Here is a 19102-nt window from a genome sequence, read left to right as displayed (position 1 = left end):
TATGTCTTCCTCCCCGCCTCCTTCCTTCCCTCTCTGTGTGTGGCTTGTACTTAGCCCCCTTCAGCTCTAAAGACCAGTAGCTTCCACAGTGACCCCTGTCCTGAGCCCACTCATGGTCAGCTGGTTGCACAGAGGGCAGCTCTCCACTCTTCCTTTCACAGCCCTTCCCTGCCCTCCTGTGGCTCAGACAACCTTCAGTGGCTCCTGGCCGGTGCACGTGTCCTCCTATTCCAGACAGGGGACCATGGTGTGGGCTCATGAGATCAGGACGTTCACTCGGTACTGCAAGGGACATGCCTCATCTCAGACCCACCCACCCCAAGTCACCTCCTGGAGGCGCATCCCAAAACATCTGCCTAATAAACATCTTTTAATTGGGAGCATTTTTGCTGGATTCTTTATTTCTGATAATATCTCTCCAACAACATTCTCCCATCTGATGTTGTATCCTGGATCTGCACATCCGACATCATCTCCTGGATCCACACACGTCTCACATCTCCTGGATCCGCACGTGTCATGTCACCCCCTGGATCCGCACGTGTCATGTCACCCCCTGGACCCACACGTGTCATGTCACCCCCTGGATCCGCACGTGTCATGTCACCCCCTGGATCCGCACGTGTCATGTCACCCCCTGGATCCGCACGTGTCATGTCACCTCCTGGATCCGCACGTGTCATGTCACCTCCTGGATCCGCACATCCCAGGTCCTCCTGCAGTGGGTGGTCTTCGTCTACAGCCCACAGGTGGCACCTCGTCCTGTGATCCAGCAGGTGCTGTGTCTCCATCAGAGAACAGCAGGCAGGGACTGGGAAGACAGGAGCCCACACTCAGAACCTGGTTGGACCACCCATGCTCGGAGAGGTGGAGTCCAGACATTTTAAGACCCTTGGGGCTGCTGACAAACCCATTTTTTCAGAGAAAGCCTTTTCCCTGTAAAATTTAAGCTCCATGTGACCTCCTGCTCAGATCTGCTTGACACCCTGCTGTGACTCGATGTCAGACACTCACTCCCTTATGGGACATGACTCAGGCCAGGTCCCTGGCCCCGGGTCTCACCTGGAGTGGACATGGTAATGCCGTGACCCCCACAAAGCCATCTTGCTCTGTGGATGGGGGGGAGGTGATGAATGAGCCGAGGCACTGCAAGCTGTAAACAACTGCACATGTATAACGGTCAACAGGAAACCAGTTATGAATCACTCACACAAAGTCCAAAATGGGAGCCTCTGCCTGAAGGTGGGTCCCCTCCAAGGGAATTCTCAGGACCTGGGGACCAGGGCTGTTCCAGACCCCCGTGCCCCACTGGGGCTGAGCCCTGATCCCCACTCAGTCTCTTTGGTCCAGGCTTCTCCCGGGGTGGGTCTCAGTTGGGGGTCCAGGGCCCGGCCGTCAGGTTCCCATGGTGGCCACACTGGGTCAAAGAAGTCTAGGGAACAAGAAGCTACAGTTTCCTTATGAGGGTATCAGCATGGGGCCTCAGCTTCTCTGTGACCTCCCAGTTTCCCAGGGGCTCAGCCAGCCAAGAAAGCAGGTGAGAAGACCTAGCACCAGGGGACCAGCACTGTGACCGCCCAGCCTTCTCCATGAAAAGTCCCTGATTGGATCCCCCCAACTCACAGCATGCTGACAGGCCTGGCCAATCAGCACCCTGAGCCCCTGGGCTCGTGTGATTGTTTCAAAGTGTGCACGTGACTCAGGTTGGTCCAATCAGAGTCCTCGGCACTGTATGGGAGGTCACAGAATGAGCCCATATTCTGCGGGATCTGAACCCAGGGGTGTGGCCTGGAGATGGGGCGGCCGTATGCAGGGGAAGCCCCCGTTATATAAAGTAATTCCGGGGGCTGTCGTTACACAAACTAATACGGGGGCTGCCTTTATCTACGTTAATACAGAGGCTGCCATTATGTAAACTATTGCAGGGGCTGTCATTACATAAAGCAACACAGCAGCCACCTTCACGGAGGAGCTGCCATTATGTAATCTAAGACAGAGGCCGCCATTACATAAACTGATACAGGAGCTGCCATTATATAAACTAACACAGGGCTGTTGTTACATAAACTAAGAGAGGAACTATTGTTAAATCAACTAATGCAGCAGCCACGGTCAGCGAGGGGCGGCCGTTATATAAACTAACACAGAAAATGAAGCCACGAAGATGGACCAAGAACACTGGACCTTGACATTATCATTCGAGGCCCTGGATGTAATTTTCCTGATTCTGTTCATTCTGCTCAGTTAGATGAATCAATAAATCTCCTATCTTCTCTAAGCTGGTTTGAACTGGGTTTTCTGTCTTTCACGCCTGGAGGGGCGTGAATGATACATTCCAAGGTCAGCCAGGCGGGGCTCTAAGTCTCCCTGTGTTTTACCCACCACCCCCTGCCTCGGCCAGCTCACAGTCTAGAGGAAAGCGTTGGGGGGAGCCGTCCCAGGATGTGGGGCTTTAGGAGCATTGCCAGGTTGACCACCTGTCCCCAAAGGGACACCCAGCGTTCAGCAGCTCGTGGAGTCAGTCCTGAGCTGAGCTCAGCTTTAGGTCCTGTGATGAGCTCAAACCATCTTGCCTAACGCACAAAAGGTGGAGCACCCCGCGCAGGTTCCCACTGAAATACGCTGGGACTGAATAAACCATGTTTCTTCCTCTGCAGGAGAAGCGACCTTCCTGACACAGAGCAGGGCTGGAGGGAACTGGGTCAGATGCATTGCTGACCCCGCTCAGGGGGTGTGACACTGTCCAGGCTTGGAGAATTTCCCACAGCAAATACAACCGCTCTGTTAGAGGAATGGTCTGGGAGGACCGGGCCAGGATCTGAGACTCAGTTTGAGAATGATCAATACTCCCTTTGTGACAGAGTTGTAAACTTCTCCTGAATCATGGCCCCCTGTTCATGACCTCTTGGCATGTCTCCCAGCTTTTACCCTGAAACTGGTTTCATTTGTCGCTCATTTTCCAGCCCCCAGCACCGCTTCTCCAGCAGACACAGGTGCCAAGCTCTGCAGCTTTAGGAGCAGCATGGCCAGGCTGGGCCTGTGTTCAAAGGGGTAGTGTAGGGGCACTAGCCTAACTAGCCTACATGCCCTATAACAATCATGTTCCCTTCTGGCCCCTTTCTGGACAAGACGCCAACAATCTGGGATTTATAATAATCCAGGGCCTGGCCAACCCGGATCTTAATTTATCTCACTCAAAGAACATCACATCTTAAAGGAACACAGAGCCCCTCCACATGAGCTACTGTTCCTGGGAACGTTGGCTGTACCAAGGACAGACAGTCCCTCTTCGTCCCCTGCCTATATAAGCAACCCCCTCTCTGCCTACGGTCTCCAGTGCACAACTCCGTCCAGCCAGCTGTTCCTGGATGCTCCCCGTAAGTAAGATCCAGTAAACCCTCATGTCTCGTACGCTGTCTCCAGGTCTTTTCTTTGGTCTCTCCGCAACTATCCTGCACTGCTTGCATAACTGGGGGTGCAGCCAGACAGGTAGGTTTGTCCACTATCCAAGTAGGTGGCCAAACTCCAGGGTCTGAGTTCGGCTCATGTCTAGAGATCGAGTCTGCTTAACGACGGGGCAATAAACTAGCTTGATGTCTGAACCACTAGCCCAGCTAGTTACTAGGAAATGATCCCAAGAAATGTTGGAAGGCTGAGGTTGGCTAATGTTTAGAGACTCAGTCTGGCTAGTTATAGGCGACCCAGTCTGGCAAATACCTGAAGACTAAGCCAACCTAACATATGGGGACACACTAGATGTCTTCTCTGAACAGCTAGACTAGTGTCTGCAGTCTTAGCCTGGATGATGACCAGGCACCCTGCCTGGCTAGTAACGGAGGATGAAACCTGCTTAACACCCGTTCACACAGCTTGGTTAACGTCTACAGACTTAACCTAGTGTGTCTGAAGGAAGGACAAGTAGGGCATTTGCTGTCATCCGCCCTTGAAAAGCAGACAGCTGACTGTGGAATGCCTGCTCCAAACGCCCCCGTAACCTGGGGAGAGTGGCTGTGGATAGGATCTGTGGCCTTAGAGAAATGCAGCCTCTGCCAGAGCCACAGTCCAGCAGGTCAGAAGCAGGAGCTATGCCCCAACTTCTCTCTCCTCCCACCCTCCAATCTCCTGCTAACTGCCCCCTGCTGGCTGAATCCAACCAGAAGGCGAGGAAATGCTTGAGGCAGAGTTGGGACCAGCCTCCTCCGACAAAGCAGGACACAGAAGAGTCCACAATCTCATAGAACGTGGAAAGGTGCATGACTGGAATCTCCTTAGGGACGAGGACCACACCACCGTCACCTTTGTATCCTCGGTGCCTGGCACAGGGAGCGCCCAGTAAATGTTTACTGAATGAATGAATGATGGAGAGAAGCACGTGGTGACAGAGAAAGGGCTTCTAACCCAGCTGGGCAGAGGTTTCACTGAGTAAGTGACGCCTGAATTGAAAGATGAGTAGGGGTTAGCCAGGCTGCCTAAGGGATTTGGTGAGGAAGGGGAGAGAAGAGAAGGAGTGTAGAGCCAGAGGAAAAAAGTTGTGCTGAAAAATGAAGGGATTTTGTGGCAAAGATAGAAAATAAAGCTCATGAGGACCTAGGAGCCATGTGTAAAACATGCTGATGAGCCATGACTTTCTCCTTTGAGGAGGGAAGACACTGGAGAAACACCATGGCCTCTGGCACTGCCAGGGTCTGGAGATGGTCCCCAGAGGGGAAAAGGAGCACTGGCCCTGTTTCCAAGAGAGTGAGGGGACTTGGGGACGATCCCCCAGACAAGGTCAGGGCCACATCCTCACTGTGCTGAGGCGAAGAGCAGGGATCCAGACCCTGCCTCCTTAGGCATCAGTCCAGGCTCTGACACCTCTTAGAATTAAGATCTTGGGCAAGTTACATAGCTCCCTGTGCCTCAGTTTCCTCCTCTACACAAAGGCAATAATAATAGCACCGGAATCAGGGAGTGGCTGTGAGGATCCCATGACTTAATGCATTTTGGGTGATTACAGAGATCCTGGCACAGAGCAAGTCTCCATGAGCGCTGTGTGATGGGGTCCCACGGATGCAACAGCCGAACGGATCTGCCCAGCGTGGCATCACTGATAAGCATGAGAATTGACAGCCCGGGGTGACAATAAAAACAGACCAGCTTTCAGTTGGTTGTATCACTGTCTTTACATGCCCCCTTACTGCCTGCACCTGGGATGGACTGCTCCCCACCTCTTGGTGCAATCTATGCCCCAGGCGGACTCGATGATTTGTCTGCTTGCTTGGGGAGAATGCGTGCTTATCCCTCACCTTACCAGCCTCCTGTAGTGCCAGTGACAATAATGATGGCATGGAGAAGCAGATGATGGCAATGGGCTGATGTGGTGCTGGGCGCCCCCCATTCCAGCTTCCCTGGTTCCACAGACAGGGCTTTGGGGTCAGCTGGCTGCTGCTTTTCTAGATCCCCCAGGACTTTCTGAAGGTGGCCCCCAGTCAAGATGGAGCATCTCCCTGGGAAGGGGAGGTTCCCAAGATGGGACACGGGTGCTCTTTGTCCTGGCCTGGACAGCGGGAGGGAGTGGACTCTGCAGCTCCCATGCCTGACTGACTGACCTGCAGGAGGCCACATGATGGAGACCTGGCTGTCCTTGCAGAGCCCCAGAGTTCTTTAAACAGGACATGGGCAACTGTGCCATGCTGGGCTGGAGCACCAGGGCACGCAGTCCAGGAGAGCAGCTGACCCCTGGAGAGCAGGTTCCTCACATGGCCATCAGCTGGGGAGTGACCCTTCCTGAATGTGCTCCTGCATTCCCTTCGTAAGGTCCGGGTCTGCAGGCATGCCCTCATGGAGATGGTACTGCAAGCTCTAGCATCCCCTATGGAGAGACAAAGGATTCCTCTGGTCACAGCATTCATGTCAACATTTGGTTGACAGTCTCTGCTTAGGAACCTTCACCTTGAAGGAGAGTCTGATGAGGAAGCATATAGAGATCACTGAGCACTCGTCAGGGTCCACGCGTCAGTTGGCTTGTCACCACTGCTTCTCTGATGTCCTCTCACCTTTCTGGAGAAAAGATCAGGTGTTGCTGACTCTCTCTCTGCAATTTATCTCCTCATTTCAAATCAAAGAGTGATGTACTAGGTGGGCAACATTCCAGAAATATCATTAGAAACTGACCTGGGCATTTACCTTCTGATCGTCACCCCAGATGTGGGCCCAGGGCTCTGTGTGTATCTGTGCCTCCTGGGGCCCTTTCAGGGGCTGCCTCTCCAGGAAAGACTTAGGTGTCTGGCTGCACAAATGCTGATCCTCTTTCAGAAAGAAGAAGCAGATGTCTGAGTGCTGGAAACACGTTACTGCATCCCCAGACTGTATCTTTGAGACAATTCTGTCTTTATCTGAGACTCAGTGAGCAATTGTTCCTAGAGGTGAAAGGCAAGTTTGAGGCTGTTGTGCAGAAAAATCGCTCATAAATAGAGAGAGAAAGCTTGGTCCTCCCACAGTAGTCAGCACTGACTTCTGTGTGTGCAGACATGGCGAAGGCTCATTTTTAAATGTCTCAGCAGGACAAGAGTCAGACTAGCTGTGCATTCCAAGTCTCCCTCCAGAGGGCACTTGTCCTCGTGGAGTCTGGGTCTGGTGTGCACATTGAGAAGGGGCGTCTGGCCGATTGGATCTCCGGGGATAGATGCACAGAATGGCCAGTCTGCCCCAGGGCGGGCTTCCCCAGGCGGTATCAGAGAGCACGGAAGGGCAGGGCTGTTTGTGGAATGGAGTGTTTGGAGTGACATTGCTGAGGGAGGACAGTTGACACATGGCCATCATGAAATGCATTAAGTGGCTGTCATAGTGACAGATAATAAAAGCCATGACTGTTAGAGAGAGTGCAGCAGCACAAAAGCTACTTAAAATGTCATCAGGCATTGCTGGTGGGTTCTCCTGGCTGCCGTGGCATACATGTTTTGACAAGCAATTTCCATCTCCCTTCCAGCTGGAACTGGCTTGTCTTTTTGTTTTCAAATTTTACATGTGTATCATCCGATTAGGTGTGGATCTCATGGACATACAATTCCAGCTTGTCTGAAACCAACTGTTTCCCTTCCTAACATGGTCCGTGATCACCTGAACCAGCTCAAGTCACTCTCTCATATTCCCTTCATTCATCTTGAATTATTTAGCTATAAATGGAAGTGGCCTCAAAGCTTGGAAACAAGCTCTGGACCAGCCTTGGGCAGTGACTCTGCCCCCAAAGTCCATTCCTCTACTTTGTGCTGTAGCAATAGAGCCCCCAGGGCAGAGCTAGCCATCTGCTCTTCCAGAATAAGAACTACAATTCCCAGCCTCCCTTGCAGCTAGGGGTGGTCACATGACAAGTCTGGCCAATGGGATGCAAGAGGAAATGCTGTGTGCTATTTCCAGTTATGCCCCTAAAGCCGGCCCTCCCTTCCTCTCCTGACCCGGAGGAAAGTGGAGGGCTGAGTGCCATCTTTGTTGGCGAGGAAGGTGGAGGGTCCACCTGGGTGCAGTGGGGTCACCCCTGACCCCTGACAACTGTGCCCGGACTGGTCACGGGGAGCCCTCGGTTGTTTAACCACTGTTATTCGAGATCCCTGGCTCCTGAGGGGGGCACCTGCTCCCAGCCTGGATCCCGCCTCCTTGGGGAGCAGGCGTGTGGCCCTCGGTGGAGAGAGGGAAGGTCTGCGGTGCTGTGGGAAGCTGGGCCCTGGTGTCCGTGTTCAGCTTCAGGTGATCGCAGAGCTGAGTCAGCCGCCTCTTGTCTTCCATCTTCCTCTTCGTCTTTTCCTTGCAGCGTACAAGCAGCAGATGGTGATGTTGGACACTCACGGAGCAGCCTGTGGCCCAGGCGCCGGGCTCATCCTCCCCTGAGTGACCTCACTGATCCTCAGGCCATCCTGTATTCTGCAGGGGTGGAAACTGAGGCCAGAGACCCAAGTGATGACACTGGAAGGGGGGCAACGGTGACCCGGGGTGGTGGTCTGGCCCCAGGCCCCCTGACTTTCTGCACAGGGGCATTCTGTCACTGTCCCATGTCCATGCAGAGGGGCCTGGTCTTTTCTCTACTATTCTAAGTTCTGCACAGGTGACAGGGCAATTTTGTTTTCTTTTTTGCATCCATTGATGGGATTGGCAAACATAATTATGACCTGAATCAGAAAAGTAAGCCCCCCCCCCATCCCACCCCATCCAGGGTGTGCTCTGTGCTGGGCAGCAGCAAAGACAGCTGGTACCTCCTCTGGCCAGGTCAGGTCGTTGTTCCACCCCTGACCTCCCATCTCCCGGCCATTCCGTGCATGGCCCAGGATCCTTTCCATAAACTCACTCTCTAACTGATGGGCCAAAGTCACCCTCCGAGTTGCTGACTGGTGCATGGGGCCGTATGATGCTGTGACATTGCGGACAAGGGGCGTTGGGCCTCACTGGGACTTGCTTTCTCTCCTATCAGTCAGTTGTTTCCCAGCCCCCAGGTAGGTCAAGATTATCTCTAGGTGGGGGAAGAGAAGGAATCCAAAAGAAAGAGGACAGACTGGAGGAGGGTCTGTGAGGAGGGGCCTTGCGCCCCACACCCTCCCCCGCGTCAGCTCTGAACCCGAGGGAGAGTGACAGACGCCCCTGATAAGTTAGGGCTCTGAAAGCAGAGGGGACTTGGGTTTGCTTCCCACCTGGGATTCTGGAAGCAGTGACCCCACAGAGGACCCACACAGCCAGAGTGAGGGCAGGGAGAGAGGAGAAGGCTGGTGGGGCCTCAGGGCAGAGAGGACCCAGGAGAGACCTTTGGGTTCTCACATCCGTATACTGGGGGAGAGTGCGGTGTGCCCCGGGTCCCACAAAGGACAAAGTCCTACAGTGGAGGGAGGGCCAGGCGCCAGGAGAGAGAGCTGTGCTGGGTCAGAGGCGTGACACCAGGCACACTGAGGGTTACAGGACCAGACCCTGCTGTGCCTGGTCAGCAGATGTCAGCACAGGAGGGGCGGCTGAGGGTCCCACCTGCCCCGTGTGAACCCACAACACAGAGGCACCTAAGAGGGAAGGGGAAGATCCTCAATTGTCTAGAAAAAGCATCTCCCTCCCTGAATTGGCGCCGTTCACCTGGAATTGAGTCTATTTTGTTCTGCCATTAGGCAGAGTGAGGGCTCTAGAGACAGACTATATTTAGTTATAAAAGAATCCAGTTATTTTACACACTTGAGTTGACGGCCTGGAAATCTGTGCCTCTCCACTTAGGAGCGTGCACTGGGGGACATGGTTCCCTGCAGCGTAACAAATGTCCAGCTTGCTTCAGGGCCCAGGAGGAACAAAGACCTTTTTTCCTTCACGGGAAAGTAGGGCTTCCCCAGGGCTGAGGAGGCTGGTCTGGGTCTGACAGCATCTTGAGTCTGGAGGGTGGGTTCAGGGGGCATTCAGTGACTTCAAGGTGGCAAAGGGGCTCCTCACACAAGGTCTGGGAGTCGCTGAGCTGGGAGGAGATGGGAGAAGCCGAGGACAGATTGGGGAACGAGGAGGAAGAGGGAAAGGAGGAAGAGAGGCAGAGCCGGGCTGGGGGAAGGGCGCTGGGCCGGGAACTGCAGGGGAGGCGCTGGCCCTCTCCTCAGCGGCGCCCAAGGTCTGGGGAGGGGAGGGCGGGCGGCAACGGACGGGAGGAGGAAACCCAGCAGGGCTCCTTCCTCAGACTCAAAGGTTTTCTGATTCACTGCTTCCTTCCTTCACTCCCGAGATTGAATCAGTCACGTCCCACGTTCCTGACACTGCTGGTCACTGGGGGTCAAGGCTGACGTGCTCCCTGCCCTCTTAGGAAACAGACAACACACAATAAAATGAGTAGCAGAGCAGGACGACTGTAGACAGTGATGTTTGCTACAACAGAAGTAACTCAGCGATGAGAGGAGATTAACAGGGAGGCCACTTCCACAGAGTTGGAGGCGATCTCTGCAAAGTGACTTTTCTGCTGAGAATGGAAGGAGAGAAGGAGCCAGCCATGCAGATGTCTCAGGAAGAACATTCTAGGCAGAGGGAAGAGCAAATGCAAAGTTCCATAAGATGGGACAAAGTTTGGAGCATTTGACAAACTGAAGGATCTGAGTGCAGCTGGACTGAAGGGTGTGAGTGATGGCATGTCCCCACAAGGTGTGCTTGGAGAGGGCGGTGGGGCCAGGTCAGGTTCAGCTTCACAGGTCATGGTGAAGAGTTTGGACCCCTCCTCAAGGCGGGGGAAGGCAATTGAGAAGTTGGCCTCCGTCAGACCCAGACCCCACGGTCTTCTCCAGAAGCTGTCTTCTACCATCTTCTGGTGCATCCCCCATCCTCCTGCCTCAGTGGTCTTTCTCTGGAGAATGGCCTTCCTCTCTGGGACCGGCTGCCCTCTCAAGGTGCCCATCCACTGTGTTGGGGCACTTCCAGGTCTCTGCATGACCTGGGGGCTTGCAGGAAGTTGACAAGGTCCTCTGGATACCAGTGGAGCCTGGTGGAGAAATGCAGACCAGACGGCAGCTCAGAAGGGAGACCTGGGCTTGGTGGGCCTGGCAGGGGCCTGGGAGGAGCTGCAGTGCACCCTGGTGCCTGTCCTCACCAGTGTTCCCACTGACTGGGTTTGTACCCAGAATGCAGAGTCCATGCCTGAGCACGGGTGATCTGGAACCACGTGACTGGAACAAAGGATGTCACTTCACTGAACTTCAGTATTCCTGCTTCCAAAATGGAGGAAGTCACGTGAAGACTGGGAAGATGATAGGGTGTGGCAGAGCCTGCTAGTCACCCCCAATAACCATTCTCCACATCCTCCATGGTCATAAAGCATTTATCTGGATACATTGCCATCTAGAATCCAAACCACATTTTCCAGTATCCTCTCCAGCTGTGTGCCATGTGACCAACTGCTGACCAATAGGCTCTGAGGAAAAGTAATACACCTTTAAAGAGAAGTGTCCTGTTTGGTTGCTGCTTAGGTTGTAGAATGCTGTAAAGAACGTCATCCACACCCTAGTGACAAGAAAAGACCAGAGGATCTACAAAATCATAACTTTCCTTGAGCACATTAGAGGGGTGAGGTTGCAGGAAACCAACTAACCTGAAATCTAAGGGAGACAGGAGCCTTCAGGGAGAGATGGAGATGGAATGCTGGCTTATCTGGGTCAGAGTGAGAGCAACCCAGGGCTTCCATAAATGCGGGCAAGAGCATTTCTTCTAAATCAAGGCCTCGTAAGACAAGAGGCATACACATTTCCAGATATAAGTACTATTATCGCAACTTCTATGGTCCATTCCCATGTCCAACTTTCAACCAAAAAGTACAAGACACGGGGAAAAAATTCAAGAGAGAAGACAAGCAACACAACCAGACTCAGATATGACACGGACGTTGGAACTACCAGTCAGTGAAATTAAAACAACTCTGACTAATACACTAAAGCCTCTAATGGAAAATCTGGAGAATATGCATGAACAAATAACAAATTTCAACAGAAAGATGGGAACTGTAATGCTAATGTAAAAGAAAACGAATCATAGTAACAGATGCAGAAACTTGTCACAGATTCATCTGTAAACTTGACACACAGCTAAGAACAGAATAAGTAATTACGAGTAGGTCAATAGACATTAAACTGGAAAACAAAGGGAAAAAGGAACTAAAAGGTAGCTTTGACCCCGCCTAGTTCAGCAAACTCTGGGTTAAAGGGAAAAGCTTCCTGCTGTGCTGTTTGTACTGTGCTACAGAGAGTTGAGGATTGACTTTTTCTCTTTAATTATGAATGAAACAGAGAAAACATGGCATGGAGAAGAAGAGCGAGGACTTCAGATTCCTCCTGTCCTTGACGCCAATACTGGCTCCTCCACTTCCCAGCCACGGCCTTGGGCAAGAGCTTTACGCCTTCTGAGCCTCGTTTCCGTCCTCTGTAAAATGGGGACGATCGTAGTCCATGTCTAGTGGGCTACTGCGAGGATTAAGTGACCGATCACAACTGCAGCTAACACAGAGCTTGGCGCACAGGAGGTTCCTGAGATGTGGAGACTATCATTGCTCAGCAGGAACTGCCCCGTCTGTCCCCCTTTCTTTCAGGTCTGACTAAACATCAGTCATGTTAGATCTTTGTAAATAGTCAGGAGCCACCACAGCCATCGTCTTGGGGAACAATGTCTCCTGAAGGAGCAAAGAAACATATAAAGCAAAAAGGTTTGGCAATTATAAAAGTGACAATAATGAGAGGTAACGTACTGAGTGCTTCCTACCTTCCAGGCTCAGTGCTGACTCCGTACGTCTACTGACTCATCTCATCTGCTCTGGGTGGTGTGTCCTTTCATGGTTCTAAGTTCAGAGATGAGGAGACTGAAGCTAAGAGAGATGAAGTGACTTTATAAGGCCACACAGATGTGAGGGTGTGGACGGGGCTCCACCCCGGCTGTCTGACTCCAGGCCCTGCACAGCTCTCCACAATGTGATGATCCCTCCCAGGGGAGTCCACGGTTGTTTAAAAGGCGAATCCAGGGAGGCTGAGGTGGATGTGCACAGAGAACATGGACCCGTGATGGGCTGAAATAGAAGAGAAAGAGAAAAAATGTCCTCCGATTTTGACAATGATAACACCTGAGTGGTGACATGTCTTTCCATGTTAACCTCCCTTGAGGGAGAAAGCCTGTATAAAACAAGCAAAAAGCAAAACAATAAAAAAGCGTTAAGAAGTAAATTGAAGGAGAGGTTGCATTTTGGCATTTCTCAAGAAACAAGCTTAGTGAGGTTGGCCTTGCCGTAGGGTTAGGATTATACACAGGGCAGTGAGCGAATGCTGCTGTGATCTGAATTCTCAAAATGTCACGATTTAAACTCAGTGACTAACCTGAGGCTGATTACTTGTACACGAGGCCTGGGATTCGGAGCCCGGAGGAAGCCTGAGAAGAACAGGGAGGTGGGGCTGAAGTGGCCTTGCTTTTTGTCAAGTCCCTGGTTGGTCTCTCAGCTGTCCTGCTGCGCTTGACGTGCTGGGCAAGAATGACTCACTGAGGAAGCCAGCCTCCCCCTCAGTGTGTGGGCGTGGGGACACATCCAGGGTCCTGTGTCCCACCCCCAGTGCTCAGAGCTGAGCTGGGGGTGGGGGGTGTGAACCTGTTGTTCTGTTGGGCAGAATAGTGCATGAGGCGTGATACAAACCCTTCCACGTGACCATCTTTGCTGCTGGTGTCTTGTTGCTGCTCTTCCGGTGCGGGGTCAAACTTTTACAGCACTTGAATAACGAACGGACGAAGTCATTCCTCCCTCATCAGTGCTGAGGGATAACAGGGAACATCATCTGGAGGTTGATACGTGCCTGCGTTCCTGACCGTGTGGGCGGAGAATCATCAGACCCTGTGGAGGACGATGCGGGTGTTTGCCTAGGATTCCTCCACCTCGGAGAGCCCCCACCCCGGAGAGCCCCCACCCCACGGTGCTCCCTCCAGTGTGTCTCACACCCAACCCCACCCCTGTCCAGGCACAGATTGTGTGGGTACAGACAGCGGGGCATCCCACCAGTACTGGGGGGGACCCTCCTGGTGGCTCTCACCAAGGAGACCAGAGGGGAGGCTGGTGTGAGAGAGATGGGAGAAGAGCAGGATGCAGGATGAGCAGGTGAGATGGAGTGTGCTCACAGGATGAATTAGTTCCCAAGTTAGTCCCTTACACAGGCTCCGTCCACTCGCGCTCTTTCCCCTGGTCTCTCCCAGAGAGTCGGCAGCCCCTGTGAACACAAGGAAGTCTGCACCAGGGTGGGTTTAACTCAGCACTCCGTGGAAAGTTCCATCCATCCTCTCTGGGGACATTTTCTGAGGCCTCAGGCTGCCGAGCCAGAGAGATGCTCAGGAACAGCCGAGAGCACTCAGCCCAGGTGAGAAGGGGCCCCCAGCCAGGAGGCCATCGCTCTGAGCCGGGAAATGGAGGTTCTGGAGCACACCTGCGCCCGGCTTCTACCTGAGAGGAGAGTCAGCCCGGGACGGACGGGCTTCCCCAACCCAGTTCACGTGGGGGTTATCTGAATTTGGGGAAGTCACATACACTGGGTGTATTTTCTCTGCCCCCAGATGGCCCAGCACAGTGACTCAGGGCTGTGTTTCGCTGGCTGCAGTTGCTCTGACTTTGGAAATGCTCTCACCCTGCACATCACTCCCTCTGCCTTTCTCCAGGGGAATATGAAGATCTGACTGGCTCAGCCCTTTGTAAAATGCCTGGGTCACGGAGGAACCAATTCCTGAGGTTCGTGAGAACTAAAGGGGGGAAGATGTGGTTTCCCAAAGCAAAATCGGCCTTTTGGTTTTGGAAGCAGAGGGAATGAGCAACAGTCAACACAGAAGATGTGCACCTACAGGCCCCTGTGCCCACAGTGAGTGCAGCCACTTCCATTTGACTGCAGACAGACCGACTGCACGTCTGTGAGGAGACATGGGCCTGCCCCTTGGTGTCCGTGACGATGGCCCCTAGAAAGCAGCTCTGAACTCTGGTCCTGCCTGGCCTGGGTGTGGCCTGTGCAGTGAGATGTGTGACGTGGAAGTGTCCCCACGCTGGGCGATCCCTTTGTAAAATCACAGATGATGAATTAAGACACCAACATGCCTGGAGCTGCCCTGGGGATACGGAGGAATCGAAGACGAAAACCATCCAAGTCAGGCCGAGAAATTAATCTGTACTTGTCACCAGCACGGTTAGAGGGACTCATGAAAGCTGAATAGGAATCAAAGAGTGACCTTCCAGGAGGGGATCAGGAGCCTAATGCAGAGGAGGCGGGTGCACGGGGTCGGGCTGCACTAAATGACAGGAGCTGTGACTTAGAACTGCAGGGGCAGGGATCCGGGTCCAGGGACCGTGGACAGCCGTGTCGGGGGCTCTCCCGGCTGATCAGACTGCAGCCTCTCCTTTTTCTCCAAGTTGTGACAACTGTTTTATGAACTGTGGCACATTAAGAAGTTCCCCGCAGCTGTATACAATGTGTTTGCCTGTCTCCCGGTTATTGGTCAACAAGATGTTGCCATCAATGTAGTTGCCTCCTCCCAAGACAAACACAACTGCCTCTTGGCATGGATTCCTTGGAACTGAGCCGTCTTTGCCCTGCAGCATTTTGGGCTTAAAATATCTATAGTCATCAGTTTTAGAGTTTGACTTCCTCTCCATGAGATTGTCTAAAATACGAGTAACAGGAGGATTTTGCCGTTTCAGTACCAGGTTCTTCCCTCCTTCCACCACAAACCGGGATCCTGTATTCAGGCCTCGTGGTAAGAGAGCCAGCATTTAGTGGTGGTGTTGCCATAGCTGCAGGAGCTGAGGCCATCTGGGCAAAAGCCTTCCACTGGTTGATATATTGTAAGGGATTTAGGTTGCGTCCTGTGTCAGCTAAAGCCTTTTTGTATTACTCTAAATCAGCCTCAGAAGGTGCTTGCTCATATAACAGATAAGAAACAGCCTCTGTTGTCTTCTGGAGTTCCTGCACCAGGGTCTGACATTATACCCAAAAGAGATTTGTCCAGAGGAGTTTTGCTCATTATTTCTTATTCATCTTCAAAATGTGCATCCAGTTTTCTCACCTTTCTCTGTTCTAAGACAGCACCGGCAACGCTTGTCTGGAGAGCAATGTGTTTTTTTCCCACGGAGTTCTGGCAAGGAATCGCAGCTGATGTTAGCTTAGGAGTCTCGTCAGAAAGCAAACTCAGGGCTCCTTCATCTCCCCCCTCTAGTGCCATAATGCATTTAAGTCATTTGACCTCATCCTCCTGTGCTCTGGAAGATTCCAGTTCCTGCTGAACTGATTCTGCAACTTATGGGAATGGACTTCCCTTATGTTTCTGCCAAAATTTCTCAACTTCAGTTAAATCATAAGACTTCTTGTTTTTTCTTCGTGGTCCAGCATCATAGAGAATCTTCCACTCCTGAAGTTTCTTCCAAATTAAGTCTAAGTGGAATCCAGTGCACCATGCGCCAAGGCCCAGCTGGACGCGGTACAGGAGTTGCCGATCCCTGTTTCCGTCCACGGGATGAAGAAAGGCCCGTGGGGTGGGCTCAGCCAGCTCCAAGTGCCTCCTGGGAGAGGACTATTTCGTGCATCTCTTAGATTTTCCCTAAGTTTCTTATCTACTTTCACTGCTCTCATTTCTGCTGCTGTTCCTCTTGAACATCTGTTTATAGGAACAGTACTCAGGGTGACAAAAAGCAGGAGAAGTTGTCAGCAACAGTGCCTGGAACAGCTCCATCACCATGTCTGTGCTATCTGGACTGGTCAGGGCACAACTGGAACCATTGCCTTATCTTGATTACATAATACAAGGACATCATTTTCCAAAGTAATAAAATTGAGATACTGATCAAAAACTTTGGCTACTTGTGTTACTGCACTAGCTGCAAATTTTGCATTTGCAGTGTCTTCCAGTTTACTTCTCTTTTTTTCTTTTTAAAGATTGGCCCTAAGCTAACATCTATTGCCAGTCTTTTTTTCTTCTTCTTCTCCCCAAAGCCCCTCAGTACATAGTTGTATATTCTAGTTGTAGGTCCTTCTGGTTGTGCTATGTGGGATGCCACCTCAGCATGGCTTGATGAGTGGTGCCATGTCCGTGCCCAGGATCTGAACTGGTGAAACCCTGGGCTGCCAAAGTAGAGCACACAAACTTAACCAGTGGGCCATGGGGCTGGCCCCCAGTTTACTTCTTGAAATAGCAGAAATAAAGTTTAAATAGTCTGATTCATAGAATTGATTTTGAAGATCTAGCTTACTGGTTTATTATAAAAAGCTATAACTCAGGAACAGCCAGATGGAAGGCATGCATAGGGAAGGGTCATGGAGCTTCCATGCCTTCTCTGAGCACCACTGTCCCTGAATTTCCACCGCTTTCACCAACCCAGAAGCTGCCAACCACCTTAACTTCTTTCCTCCTACTCAGAAGAATTGCTCATCTCCCTGTGGCCAGGCCTCCTGAGGGCCCCCGTCCTCCCCCGACTCCTGCCCTGCAGAGACCTGCGCTTCCCCTCCCCTCCCCCTACTCCTCTCTCCCTCTTCTCATCAGCAGGGACACCTGCCCCAGGCACTTCCAGCTGAAAGACAGGATTTCTCTGCCTCACTGACCCCTTCACTGTAGGCTCTGCTTTGTTCTCCACCCACAGAGCAGCTTCCAGGGAGGGGAGTGCAGCACCAGCATGTTTTAACGCATCAGCTAAGTGCTTTTCCTTCCCAGGGTCTCCTGGCACTGGGTCACCCCCACCCCACTCAGGTGGTCTGCGTTCAGGGCTCAGGGAGCATCACAAGGGGCGGCCCCTGGCCCCTGGCCCATCCCCCTCCTCACAGGCCCCCAAGTGTTTAGGACACACCAGCATGGGGCCTATAGAGGCTAAACATGACTTGTTATTTACCTGGAATGAAAACTGAACTGGCATCCTGTATCTTTATTTACTAGTAACTCTACCTGGAGTGACCTGAGCAGCCCCTTCCTGTCCTCTGCAGTGTCAGCTGCCTGTTTAGATGTGACTCTGGACCAGACCTGTGCCAGGGGGCGGGGGGGTCCCCTTTAAAGAGGAGGCCTCTGTACTAGAACTGTCACTCCCCCGCCAGGGGCCTCCCATAGCCCGGGGTCTCTGCTGACAGGTGTGTGGGACCCTGGGGTCTGTGGGGAGCAGGTAGTGCAGGGGGGATGCTGTCCTCTATCCTTCCAGCACATGCCCAGGGAGATGTTCTCACAGGTCCATAGGGGACAGTAAGAGGCTGCTCTCTGATCGTGGTGTGGGTACCGTCCTGGGAGGCTGGAGAGGAAAAACGTGGAGGATGCAGCCTCAGAGCATGATGCAGCCATGAGACACAACGGAGCTACTGTGTACTCAGCAACATGAGCTGATTGTATGTTCAACACATAATCATCTGTAAAAAGAAAAACTGTCATAAACAGAATGAAACATTTAACACAGTACCATTGATGTATATTTAAATTATATGCCCACAAGACAACAACGGACGTTTTGCAAGAACACATTCAAATAAAAAAAAACAGTCATTAAACACAGTTCAAGGATTTCATAAGGATAAAGTCTTAGGAAAGAGTCTCAACAAACACTTTCAAATAAATAAGATAGAGGCCAGCCCCGTGGCCCAGTGGTTAAGTTCGCACACTCAGCTTTGGCGGCCCAGGGTTTCACCAGTTCGGATCCTGAGCACAGACCTAGCACTGCTCATCAAGCCACGCTGAGGTGGTGTCTCACATAGCACAGCCAGAAGGACCCACAACTAGAATATACAACTAGGTACTGGGGGCCTTTGGGGAGAAGAAGGAAAAAAAAGACGATTGGCAACAGATGTTAGCTCAGGGCCAATCTTTAAATAAATAAATAAATGAGAGAAAATTTCAATAAAGAAAAGATACTAATGAAAACAGTTTTATGATTTCCTAACAGTGGGACTGGAACGAGATGAGGAATGGGATTAAAGGGGAATAAAGAAATAAAATCAGATAGAATCCACATGCAGACAAAGGATATACACAGTGTGTCATGGACTGTGCAGAGGTGAATTCACCCCATTTCTCTCGAGGTCAATAAGAAAGATGGTGGAGATGAAAGCACTGAAAGAAGGGCTGAGACCCACGGAGCCCTGGACATCACTTTGTCTGGCCCTTCCCCACGACAGGACAGCATGGGCCCCACCTCTCAGGCATGGCCCTGCCCCTCCAGCCTGACTTCACCTCTCTGACCTGACTGCACCCCTCTGACATGGTCCCTCCACCTCTTACTTAGCCTTGTCCCTGAATCCTGGCCCCACCCTTCTGACCTGGCCCCCACCCTCTGAGCTGACTCCACCCCTACCTTAGCCAGTGTGAATTGGGGAACCCAACACTTTTAATATTTGCCCGAGTCACACATTTAAAAAATATAATTCTGCTGTAATGAAATCATTAATTAAAAAGGGAATTAATTTACTCTGAGGGCAAGTATAAATTAGCTGAGGATTATTCAATCTTAGATTATTTTAGTTCATGGATGAAAACATGAGACAAACTAGAGTTTGTGCACAGACAAGACCGTTGACACATTCTGAAATTCAAGTTGTGATTAGATGTCTGTGGTCCAGTCTACCTGCTGTTTTCATTGACTTTTTTGTGGTCTCTGCTGTGCTAGTGA

General features: G+C 51.8%; 1 pseudogene; it reads right to left on the bottom strand.

Annotated features, from left to right (window-relative positions):
- Positions 1-14851: 14851 nt before the first annotated feature.
- LOC124227124 (sec1 family domain-containing protein 1-like) overlaps positions 14852-19102 on the bottom strand; it is an 89539-nt pseudogene continuing 85288 nt past the window's right edge.

Source organism: Equus quagga, chromosome 15, assembly GCF_021613505.1.
Source record: "Equus quagga isolate Etosha38 chromosome 15, UCLA_HA_Equagga_1.0, whole genome shotgun sequence".
Taxonomy (NCBI): Eukaryota; Metazoa; Chordata; class Mammalia; order Perissodactyla; family Equidae; genus Equus; species Equus quagga.
The sequence above is the reverse complement of the archived record's forward strand: the minus strand, read 5'-3'. Positions and strand labels throughout refer to the sequence as shown.